The sequence below is a fragment of the Podarcis erhardii genome, assembly GCF_964252035.2.
Source record: "Podarcis erhardii genome assembly, chromosome: 2".
Lineage (NCBI taxonomy): Eukaryota > Metazoa > Chordata > Lepidosauria > Squamata > Lacertidae > Podarcis > Podarcis erhardii.
This window is the reverse complement of record NC_138498.1, coordinates 46,404,984-46,417,881: the sequence shown is the minus strand read 5'-3', so window position 1 is coordinate 46,417,881 and position 12,898 is coordinate 46,404,984.

Sequence of the window (12,898 nt, the reverse complement as noted above, 5' to 3'; positions counted from 1 at the left end):
ATGTATCTGATAATTAATTTCCATATAGTTTGGCTCTGTCCAGGAAGACTCCTGAAAGGAAAGAAAAAGGATGGAAATACAGGTGTTGTGAGAAGTCAGCCCAAAAGCATGAAGCTGATGACTATGAATCTAAAGTTTCCCCTTAAAAGCTTCCAGTATTTCTACAGCTAAACTTTCCTATTGTACTGATGTTTTACCAAGAGCGGCTGTTGAAATCTTATGAAATGTTTACAGGGTAGGATAGTGTTCTTCAACCTGGCAGCTTCCAGATATTGTTGGCCTATAGTCCCAGCCAGCCAATGGTGAAGGATGATGGGTGCTGGAGTCCCTCAACCTTGGCAGGCTTCCAGGGCTATGAACTGTAATATGCAAAAAGAAGGAAAAAGCATGTTGCTGAATCATGAGTGCAGTTGACTGACCTTCAAAGGCATTCGCGTATTCTTTTTTTCATTAAGAAAGCAGTTTTTAAAAAATGAAGAACAAACACAAAAATCTGAGAGCATAGCACTGAAAGTCATTTTTCCCCCTGGTCCTAACTAAATCGATAGAAAAGATTTCATGACTTTTTCGGCTGCTAGTAAACAGATAAACCTGCAGGGATTGATTTTCTCATTGTCTTTATTTCAGATTTTCTTCTTCAAAGTGCTCCTTTCTCTAACCTCAGTGGGTATAATGCCAAAGTGATCCCACTGTAAGAGATCAGAATATGAGGCTTCTTTCATCTGAAAAGGCACCTCTATTGGTTCTCTTGGCCTAGGATCGATTCATAAAAAAGTGCTGTTCAACGAGGGACACAATTTAAAAGCTTTGTGTTAGCAGATTTCCTTTCATAAAAAGTAAGAGGAAAGCCATCACTAGTCTGATTAAATTACAATTCTGATAATTATATTCTTTCTACTTATGTTCTTCCTGCAGTTTCAGTTGAGCACATAATTTATTTTCCACTGATTGCATGCTAATTTATGTGGCTGAAGTGAAGTAATAAATGAGGTGGTTAAATTGTCTCAATATGGTGCTGCAGGTAAGGTGAACCTCAGATTCCTTTAAAGGCACCTGCTTCTCATGATTCTACAAAGCCACTAACCATGCCATCCTGTATATCTCCACTCAAAAGTAAGCTCCAGTGAGGTGTACTTCCAGGTCAGTATGCCTCCAGTTGCAGCCTAAATGGAGAGTTAACTCCACAATGGTGACAAGACTGTTTGTGTGAAATAAATACAGATGACTCACGATATATGCACATTAAACTTGCATGATTTCAACTTTATGCGCTTTGGTGGTCAGACACTTGAAATCACACAAATTAAAACGCGTGGAAGGCAGAGAGCTTAGAAGCGGAAAGAACTTTTAAGCTCTCTGTCTTGCTTGCTGGGATCTAGGAGGCTCTTGTGAGATCTCATTGACCCCTGCTTTGGGAGAAGCAGGTTACTATGTGCAGTTGGGTTGGGGGGGGGCGGCGGCAGGATTTGCTTGAGAAAAATTATCTGGCTGCAATGAATACCAGTTGCTTGTCAAAAACAGTGTCAGCTGCAAAGGGGAAGAAAGCATTATCCTAGGCTCTTTAATCTGCTTTATGCACAGCACCATGAGTGGGAGAAACAGAATTGCAATCTTCCTTCTTGCAAATGAAATCATTGCATTGAAATAATAATGGAATTATTTTCACTTTTATACTACCCCATTCAGCCATCACCATATATTCCTGTTACCCTAAATGACACGTAGTAACCACTGTACAGTGGTACCTCAGGTTAAGGACTTAATTCGTTCTGGAGGTTTGTTCTTAACTTGAAACTGTTCTTAACCTGAAGCACCACTTTAGCTAATGGGGCCTCCTGCTGCCACCGCCGTGCAATTTCGGTTCTCATCCTGAAGCAAAGTTCTTAACCTGAGGTACTATTTCTGGGTTAGCGGAGTCTGTAACCTGAAGCGTCTGTAACCTGAAGCGTCTGTAACCCGAGGTACCACTGTAGTACTGTACTGCAGCAGCATCCAGACCAGAGAAAACTGGACACAAAAAGAAATGAGCTGTTGGTGGTAGGATTCATCTTTTTCTTACATTGTTGAGTGGCAAGTCCTGATCTCCACCCCGAGAATTGTATCTGCCTCTCCTTCAAAGGTGAAATGCTTGGACAAGTCTGATATTACTGTAGGCTTGTCCAGGTCAGAATTAAGTTGGCATGGCTGTTAATATTATGATTAGTCAAGCTTTGCTGCTTGAGAAGATGTTTCAATTGAAATGAATCCCATATTAAATTATGTGCAAAATTGGTGCAAGTTCTAGCTGATACATTGCGTTACATTATGCTATAACTTTATATTTATATTTCTTCTTTCATATGTTAACATTTATTGGGCAGTGAAATTAAAAAGCCATGCTTTAGGATTTCTCAATAGCACCAGTGCCTCCAGAAATCTTGGACAGCGTACAAGAAACCCCACAGGGCTGTTTAGCAATTCTTAACACTCATATTTAAGCGATTCTCTCTATTTCCCCCATTTCAGGAGATGAAGTTGAAAGTACTATGTAGCAGTAAGGTCCACCCAGGCATTTGGAGTAAATGAGTACCTGTTATATAAGCATTCTTCACATGCTTTTGCTCTTTTGCTTGTTTTTATTAAATGGATTGTTTTTAATGGGTTGTTTTTAATGATTGCTATATATTATGCATTATCGTATTTTGAGCATTCTTGGAAACTGTACTAGGGTCATGTTGACTTGATGAAGGGTAGTTTACAATTTTGAAAAACAGACTGTAAATAATATTAATTGCTTCAAATAGCTTATCCCCCCCGCCCAATTTTATTTTGTTAATCTTTGTCCTCATATCTCCTTGTTAATTAAAGAATCTATTTTTTCAATTGTGCATTAGTTATGTAGCATGGTCTCTTTTACTAATTGAGGCTAGGAAAGTTCCTGCCTTTTCAGAACAGCTTCATCAGAGATAACAAACAAAGAATGTTATGCTTTTCTCTTCATCAGTAACTTATTTGTGGCAGAACCTGTACAATAGTTAGCTTGGATGATCTGGAACCCTGTTCAGTGGTACCTCGGGTTACATAAGCTTCAGGTTACATACGCTTCAGGTTATAGACTCTGCTAATCCAGAAATAGTACCTCGGGTTAAGAACTTTTCTTCAGGATGAGAACAGATATCGTGCTCTGGCGGCGCGGCGGCAGCAGGAGGCCCCATTAGCTAAAGTGGTGCTTCAGGTTAGGAACGGACCTCCGGAATGAATTAAGTACTTAACCCGAGGTACCACTGTATATCTTTGGGCATCGAATACTTCTGCTCCATCTTATAACCTCTGCTCCATCTTATAACCTAACAAACAACCTATGACATCTAGCCTTTTTCAGAATGTTGTCATTGTTGCCAAGTAACAACTTCAACTTTGAACATTTGATTTTCTGTATCCCTATGTGTTCCATTGTTTCATACATACAATGATATTGCTTCTGAAGTTCGAAGAATTCTAAAATTGAAAGATGTCATAAAGAGAGGGGAAACTATGGAATCAGATTCTCAGGTTAGATGTCAATGTCACATTGTGAACTAGATTGCACACATTGATGATCTGTAGTTTTTTTGTGTATAGATGACCTTGTTCTGCCTCAGAGGCATAGATATGGTTTGGGCTGGATAGGCCTTCGGTTTTATTCCACCAGTATAATGCTCCGTTTTCTTTCCTGGTGGCCGTAATACAAGCAACTCATGCCATTAGGAAACATCTCCCCTTCCTTTTCTCTGAATAAGTACTATCACATTCAAGGAGGTTCATTAATTAAATAGGGTCCCTCAAGGTAGCTGCTCACACATTGGAAGAGGTGGAGTAAACAGGACTAAACTATTCAACTTCCTTGTAGAGTTGATCTCAGAACATAGGTATAATAAATTCCTGATCATTACATACGCATAACTAGTCATTCCCATTGCCAGCAATTTCAATGTGACTCATTGTGCCATGCAATTATGAAGAACTGGACTTTAGAATAACATCGCACATGTCTTGCCACGATACTGCTGCCACTGAAGCTTGCCTAAGAACAGGACAGTTGGTTTTCATGCTGCAGCTTTTGCCATTTGGTTATTTCTGAAGATTCCCACTGAAAATTAGTATTGGGAAGAAGTTTCAATGCCTAGCTGCTCAATATATTACCTGGAAATTTAGTGAGAGGACCAAAACTTTGTGGCTCTTTCATATATTCACATGTTATGACACTGAAATGCCTTTTGCTGGAAAGGAATAATCATTGCAAGTAATAATTTTCTAGATTTCACCAGGACATTCAATTGACTTTCAATACTGAAAGACAAGAGAGCTTGGGGTGCTGGTTCTGGTCTGCCTGAATAGAGGCAGTTCCCACAACAGTGGGAGATCATTGATGAAGGAAAAAGCAAGGATGATTGAGGGTAATCATCCTTGCAAATTCCCCCTGGGGACGGGGGTCGGACTTCACTCTCAGTTCATCTCAATACCTGGCTCTCGCTCTGGCATGGAATGCGGGGGGCAGGGAGGCGCTGAGTGCAAAAGCACTTCACCTGCTGAAAAACCTTCCAATGCTGCCATTAAGAAACAGAGGTTCTCCTGTTAATTAGAGCTTAATTGGACTAAAGTGTGCTAGAAGAGATGAGATCACAAACTGTGGAACAAACCAACTGGTTTGAACTTGAGGTAAGACTTCATTTGGTGCAAAAGATGGTGGGGGAGAGTTTCTTTATTTAAAATTTTCTTTTCCACAGTTATGATTCAGCAACCCTCCTCTGAATATTAGTTCAAATTATATCTGTACAACCAATGGAGGCAAAGGCCCAGAAAAAGTTAAATATGGAAACCAAGTGGTTGAGATCTGTTATTGGAAGATAAAGAAGGATACAAATTAAAACTATTTGATCAAATTAAAGATAAAATAAATTGGCTACACTACCACCAGATCAATGAACTGTACAAATTAGTTAAGAAAAAAGGTTTTGCTTCAGAAAAAACTAAGTTGGAAATGGAGTTGTCGGGCTCTAAAGTTAAAAATTTGTCTAAAATGTATAATTTATTGTTGGAATGGCATACAAAGGATGAACAAGTTAAATCTGTGATGATAGATTGCGCAATTGATGTGGGACAAGTTCACTGCATGTATGGTGTTAAAGGAAAATATTATGAAAATGATGTATAGATGGTACTTAACCCCTGTAAAACTAGCAAAGATATATCATAATAGTGATAATCTATGCTGGAAATGTAAAGGAAAAAAGGGTACCTTTTATCATATGTGGTGGACCTGCCCCAAGGTGAAAGACTTCTGGGAGAAGATTTATAATGAATTGAAAAAAATGTTGAAATATACATTTATTAAGAAACTAGAGGCCTTTCTTCTTGGAATAACAGGTATGGAATTGCCCCCAAAAGATGCTAGATTGTTTTTGTATGCCACAACTGCAGCTAGAATTTTGTTAGCCAAGAATTGGAAATCACAAGAAGTCCCAACAGTAGAGGAATGGCAGAAGAAGATGATGGACTTTTCGGTGCTAGCCGACCCGACTGGAAGAGTCCGAGACCAGAAGGAGGAGGAGTACCAGGAGGAATGGATGAAATTCAAAGACTATTTAATTAAATACGCTAAGATAATTTAATTGGAAAAACTTGCAAATATCAGATAGGCTTAGGATTTAAATATGTGATGTTAGAGAATAATATGTTTAAAGTTAAAATGAAAAGAAAGAAAGATGTTAAGTGATTAAGTTAATTTTATGAGAAAAATTGGTTTTGGAAAACTGTTACAATGATATACACTGAAATTCAGCCAGGGGGATTTGAGGAAGTCACTTAACAATGTTACTAAGATTGGATCAAGTACAGTTAAGGTCTGTTTGTTTGTCTGTTTAAAATTTTGGAAAATCAGTAAAAAACAAAAACAAATTATATTTGTACAAGCGAGGATGGAAGAAATTAATAAATAAATGAAGAAAAGTGCTTTTTCAGTGAGGATCAATCAAATATGTTCTCTGATAGCAGATTTTTGCAACAGGGTAGAATGTGTGTTATCTATCAGGCTACTTATGCACATGTGGACAATCACAGGTGAAGAATCCAATACTACATCTTCCTTCAGCATAAGGGCATTAGTCTCAGCAATATGTCAGCAGTGTGAAGATTCTGATGTAAGCACTGGCAGTCTGGCCTTTTACCTTTGCTTTGTCAGTTGAGCAGTCTACATTCTACTAACTGCACTGCAGACTCCAGCTCCTCCCTCCCACTTCCTTCTGACCTGAGGACCCCGAGCTGAAAAGCACATACGTTCAATCTATAGCTCTAAGGTGCTACTGGACAATTTCTTAATTTTTGCATTTACGATGGTGCAGGTGGTTCTCTTGCAGAGGGTGCCAAGCCAATGGGGTGCCAAATGGAAAAGAGCCATTTGGGGGCCATATTATGAAAGATTACCAAAGTCTGGCAATATACTGGGGTGCAGCTCCCTTCCCACAGCACAAGCTGGCTGGCCCTGACAGTTTTCTAATGATCTTCAAGTGTGAATCTAAAGGAGCCCCTTACACAAAATGTTGCCAGTCCAGTGTTCAGTCCTGTCTGGTAGAAGCCCAACCTTTGTGTACAAGGATTAGCCCGCTGTCCTAAAAAGAAAGACATGCAACCTGATCCAGAGCTATGTTTGCTCTTGCATTCACTGTTCTGCCATCAGCAATGAACCCTTAAAATGACGGAGGATGTGATTCACAAACAATTAGCTGGAGTGTTTCCATTTCAGGAATTTTGTCAATGGCTTTAACCGCTTCACATGTCAGACTGCATGTGTTGTATACCTTTGGCTGAACAACAACTAACCAATATTCATTCATTTATTATTTTCTTCTGCAGTATCTCTTTTAGTAACATAGACTAACATGGTAGCTTTGACGTATTTTTATTTTATTTTAAGGAAGATTAGATAACAGCAAGAAGAACACCAAATCTGTATGATTCTAATTATATTCCCTTTTAATATGCTCCCTTTAAATACAGTTACAAATCAATAATCCAAGGCTTTCCGTCAAGCTTCTAGAGGACAAGGAAAAATATATCCAAGCTATGCCCTGTGGATAAGAATACCCTACATTTTGTGCAAAACTGAATTTGCATATATCTTTTTAAGAATGCACTTTTCTCCCTTTCAATAATCATATTGTGAGCAACTGATTTCTCCCTAGTTTTGTAGTTACACGTGATAAAGTTCTACACATTTCAAATGTTTAAACAATATTACCTCTGTAAACTAAGATATACACATTGAGCCTCCCTGCAAAATTTGGTAAGCAAAATGGTTGTGTATTAGCTTTGGAATGAGTTGAACTTCAGTTAACCAATAGCTAAGTCCTACTCAGAGCAGACCCGCTGAAATTAATGTGCCTAAGTGAAACATGTCCATTAATTTCAATGGGTCGACTCCAAGCATAGCACTGGATGCAACCCATTGATTCATTAAAATTCATTTTAACGAATGTTGACATAATTGGCCTGCAGGGGAAACAACAAAGTCAGTTGGAAGCTCTATAAGGTATCAGTAATTTCTAAATACTGGTTTTCTTTTTACATTAAATGCATGAAGGAAACATTCCTGAAATTAGTTCATCGCAAATACTCAGCACACTTTGCTTGAAATGGTGCTGGGTGGACTCTTATACTTTATTAGTATTCTATGTGATCTAGACAGGCCAGCTAAATTCAGAATGCACTATGGGAGCTTGCAGTAGTCATAGCAACCAGACTTCGGTTACCAACGACTGCATAATGGAGTGCTATACATTTGAAGCATAAGGTGCTCACTGAAGGTTTGTTTCACTAATTAAATAGCAAAAGTATTCATTCTCTCTATAATTAAAACTGTCAGAAACGTGTGCTAAAGAAAAAAAACCTTCATTGGCTGCAGCTTATTATTTATGGACATTCAGGCAAATTATTCTGTCTATACATTGAGACACGTTTCTGAGGGATTTGGAGAAGATATAGGCATGCCTATATCTAACAGATTTTGGTTATTCCATTCTCAAACATACACCTTATGCTGTAGGGAATTTATCTTACATCTGCACTGCTTTTTTTAATCTTGAGATTTTGTTATTTATTCATTTCGTTTATTTCCTTGACTCATTTATTTCTGCATAACACTTGCTCATATTTGGAGTACTTTCTGATCCTTATCTCATCCAATTTGTGGATTTAATCTCGTATAAATAGGAAGCTGAGATGCAGAGATAAGGGACTTGCTGTGAGCTGGCGGGATGTCATGGCAGCATTTCATTTTAAGTTTCCTCATTTCAAGTTCAACACTTCAGGACTAGGTTAGACAGAGTCAGGCTTCATACTCAAATAACTGAAATATAGCTAACTAAAACCATTCTCCTCTCACCCTCATCAAAGCTGAAGCAATACACATGTTGACCAGAGTTTCCAAGTGGACCTCATATGGCCTGTGATTATTGCCCCAGCCATAACAAACAGATTTACAACATAAAATGTCTCTCCATGCCTCATTCCTGATAACTGTGTGTGAAGGGCGAAGTTATAATATTTCATAACATGACGGCAGTGCTATTTGTTAAGTGTGTAACATGTTGGAATTGGAACAGGTTAGCTTGCCAACAGGGATGCTTTTTCTGAGGAAAGGTTATGTCCAGCTGTAAGGGACACTGCTATCCAAGTGGGTTTATTCAGTCTCACTAATGTAGAGTTCCTGCACACATTGCCAGAAGCACCACTTTTGGGAGAAGCCTAGCTTTAATACTTGTAGAGTTGTGTCACGGACTCTGGAACCTCATATGTCAAGGCATGGACTGAATATAAAAAGAGAAAGCTCACAGTGGATCCCAGAGCTACTAGAGGAGTCCAGCTTTGTTTTTAACATTTTGCCATAGCAAAGAATTAGGTGCGTTTGTTACTGCCAAGGCAATAGTAGGAGAAATACAAAGGCAGTTACCGGTATACCATCTTATAGTGTTCTGTGCTTGAGCCAGTATGGTGGAGAAAAGTAGGGAGTATCTGTAAGATAGGGACGCAGGTGGCACTGTGGTCTAAACCACTGAGCCTTGGGCTTGCCAATCGGAAGGTTGGCAGTTCGAATCCCCACAACGGGGTGAGCTCCCGTTGCTCAGTCCCTACTCCTGCCAACCTAGCAGTTCGAAAGCACGTCAAAGTGAAAGTAGATAAATAGGTACCGCTCCGGCGGGAAGGTAAACAGCATTACCGGCGCTGCTCTGGTTTCGCCAGAAGCAGCTTAGTCATGCTGGCCACATGACCCGGAAAAACTGTCTGTGGACAAACGTAGTCTCCCTCGGCCAGTAAATTGACCCCAGAGTCGTTCGCGACTGGACTTAACTGTCAGGGGTCCTTTACCTTTACCTTTTTATCTGTAAGATACAGTCTGCCCATCAAAGCTTCTATGTCAGTTGTGTGAGGACTTTGGAGGAACTGGCATAATGAGAGATGGATTCTCTGACATTGGCGCGCGCGCGCTCTCTCTCTCTCTCTCTCTCTGTGTGTGTGTGTGTGTGTAGTGTGTATGTCTCTCTCTCTCTGTGTGTGTCTCTCTCTCTCTCTCTGACAACAGAGGGGTAGATCCAATCTATCCAATGGTGCCAAAGCTGTCCTCTAGGCACCATTGGACTGTACTTTAAGGTAAGAGAGAAGGAACACCAGAATAGGGGCTAGATCCCTGTTTTGTAGCATAACAAATGTTAAGCGGTGGCTTATATGAAGAATGCAAAGTAGAATTGTCTGGCAGTGTGTGACGGATGGTGGATTTAAAAAGCAAGAAAACCGTTTGCATTCTAATCAGACAGTACAGGCAAAAATGGATTACGTTATCAATTGGAGCCTGAAATCTCTGGTCTGCTGTGCCATAAAAGCCTTTAGTGAGGCATAGAATTAACTGCATAGAACCAGCACTCAAGAATATAAATTCACTCGTTTTCTGCATAAGGGGAAGATTTAATTTGCTGTTTATTGTTCTTTTACCCCTACTCATTACTATCATTATTCATTATTACTCTTCTAAAGTGAGCAGACAATTAGACAAAATCAAGAGTAACAAGAGTAGCAAATTACATAATTAATTGTTAAATTGGTGGCAGCAATATGACCTTATTTAGAGACCAAGAAAAAATAAATACAATATGTATTTTCTCAAACTGATCTATATTGCTGAGGGGTTATGACTGGTAAAGCATGATCCTTGAATTTTGTGTATTTATGGAGCAGACAAAACTTTTACTGTAAAAGCACCACTTACCAAATACACAGTTTTGCACACAAAGAAGCATCAGTAGCATATTGACAAGAACTTCCGGTCTTTGTAAAAACAAAAACTAACAACCAAAGATCAAATTGCAGGTGACCACTATTAAGATTTGGGGTGGAATTCAATGTTGCAATGTGGTGGACATCCCATTGAAGCTTGCCAAATCATATGATCCCCTCTCTCCTTCCCCTGTGCTCATGGGAGTGACATTGAGATGGGAAAAGTAGTGTGTTTTTTTTAAAAAATGGGAAAGGCCTGAATAGTCTAAGAAGAGAGAAATACTGAGGAGTTGTTGTTTCAACCAGTGTTAACCAGAAGTAGCAGGCATTTGTTCAACACAGAAGCTAACACTAAAAAGCCCACATGGTTACAACAAAGCCTTTCTAATCTTCTCATTCTACTCAATCATATCCCTTTGTTTCAAACTGCCACTTTCTCTCAGGGTCTCGCCATCCCTGCTTTACATAAACATCTCCTGTTGTTTGAAATCATCATTGACTTTCTCAATGTTCCTCCAGCCTTACTGTATATTATCACTATCTAAAGGGGACATAGGAGCAAAGTGGGGCTTTGGAACATAGGAAGCTGTCACATACTAAGTCAGACCTCTGGTCCATCTAACTCAGCATTGTCTATGCTGACTAGTAATAGCTTTCCAGGGTTTCAAACAGTCCTTCCTGGTAATGCTGGGAATTGATCCTAAGATCATCTGCAAGCAAGGCAGATGTTCTGCCACTTACATATGGCCTGTATTCAAGGGCACTGTACTGGAAGAACACAGAAAGTGATGGAAATTAATTACAGACAAAAGTGGTCTATCTGCACTTCACTTACATTACCTCCTTTCAGCAGATTCCAAAGTGGCATTTACAGTAATCCTGGTTCTTCATTTTTTTTATATAAACACTGGGTACCTGTGCAAAAGATCTGTTAATTAATTAGCCGTTTGGTAATGTCTGCTTTGAGAATAATTAAGGCACAATGCTGTGTAAATATACCCATGGTGGCACCATGGTTTTCATTTTAAATAGTAATCCCTCTTAGCACTATTAAGCATATTTCTCGTCAGGACTATGGAAGGGAAATGGTATGATTATGTGACAGTGTCTATAAAACATCTATTAAAAAAAAGAAACTTTTAAACCCACATGAAATAGATTGTATAACTAGAAACTTCGCACAAGTTAGACACCTTAGTGGGGCATCTTTTCATGCCAGAGACTGGGACTACCAGTCCCAGAATTCCACATGGGAAATGGACCCTATGGGGAAGGTGAATATGATGAAGGAAGGCACTCACCTTTTGTGAGCATTTATAAAAGTTCATTCTCTCTCAGGGTGAACAGTGAGATGCTCGCACTGATGGCAGGTGTATGTGGGTCGGTTCATACTGCCCAGTGCAAGTGATTTGGTATGCTGCTGATGAAATTAGGGGGGGGGGAATGGAAAAATTATGGAATGAGAACTGGAGATTTACAGCTTGTGACACCATAAAGGAACATTTTCTAAAGATGTTCTATGGATGGTACATAACACCTAGCAAAATATTCAAAATGTATAAAACAAAATCCAAAAAGTGTTGGAGGTGTAATCAAGCAGAGGAGACACTGCTGCACATTTGGTGGACCAGTAATAAAATTAAGAGCTTCTGGGATATGGTATATGAAGAGCTGAAGAAAATATTTAAACAAACCTTTATTTTTTTAAAAAAGAAGCTTTTCAGCTGGGCATATTAGACTCCTACACTGAAAGTGAAAATAAGAGAATATTCCCTTGAATATTCCTGCAACATCGGCAGCGAGAAACTTAATTGCCCAAAAAATGGGGGGAAAGAGATAGAGTTTTTTGAAATACTTTATTGTCACTTGTACAACTTGTATACAGTGAGATTACATGAGTAACCCCCACTCAGCTCTCTTAGTCTTAATTCCCCTTGTTTACTGATGCACACCCACCAAACCCGAAAGTCAGTTGCCCTATTGTTATCTTTTCATTCAGCAGCCTAATAGAAGCAAAAAAAAGAGTGGCAAGATAAATTATTTGATTACCTTGAATTGGCCAAAATGACGGATATGATTAGGGGACAATCTAAACAAAAATTCCAAAAAGTTTGGGGGAAATATAGATATTGTCTAAAAAAGCAGTGTCCTAAAATCAATACCTGGACTTGTTTTGAGTAATTTTTGCAAAACAAAATATGGTGTAAAAGTATAAAATATAGAGAAAAGTAGGGAAAAGGAAATGAGAACTAAACAGTTTACCAAATATGAAATTAGATCCGCGTTGAGGATGAAGGAAGTGAATTAGAACAGAATAAGAACTGAAATATGGATATACGTTTATTATTTGTTTTGTATCTGTATTTTTTTAAGTCTGTTCATTGTGTGTGTTTGTGTTGTAATAAGCTAATAAAAAGAATATGAAACAAAAACAAACTAGAATTAGCTGGTATGACCTGTCATTGGCTCTAAGGTCGCCTGCTCTTGGCCTCCATGCCTTCCATCTTACCAGTCCCAATGAGCACCAGTCACCACTGACAGCTGGAATCTTTCACATGGAAAGCAGATGCTCCACTGAGCTATGATGTCAATAAATACATAATTTCATTAAAAT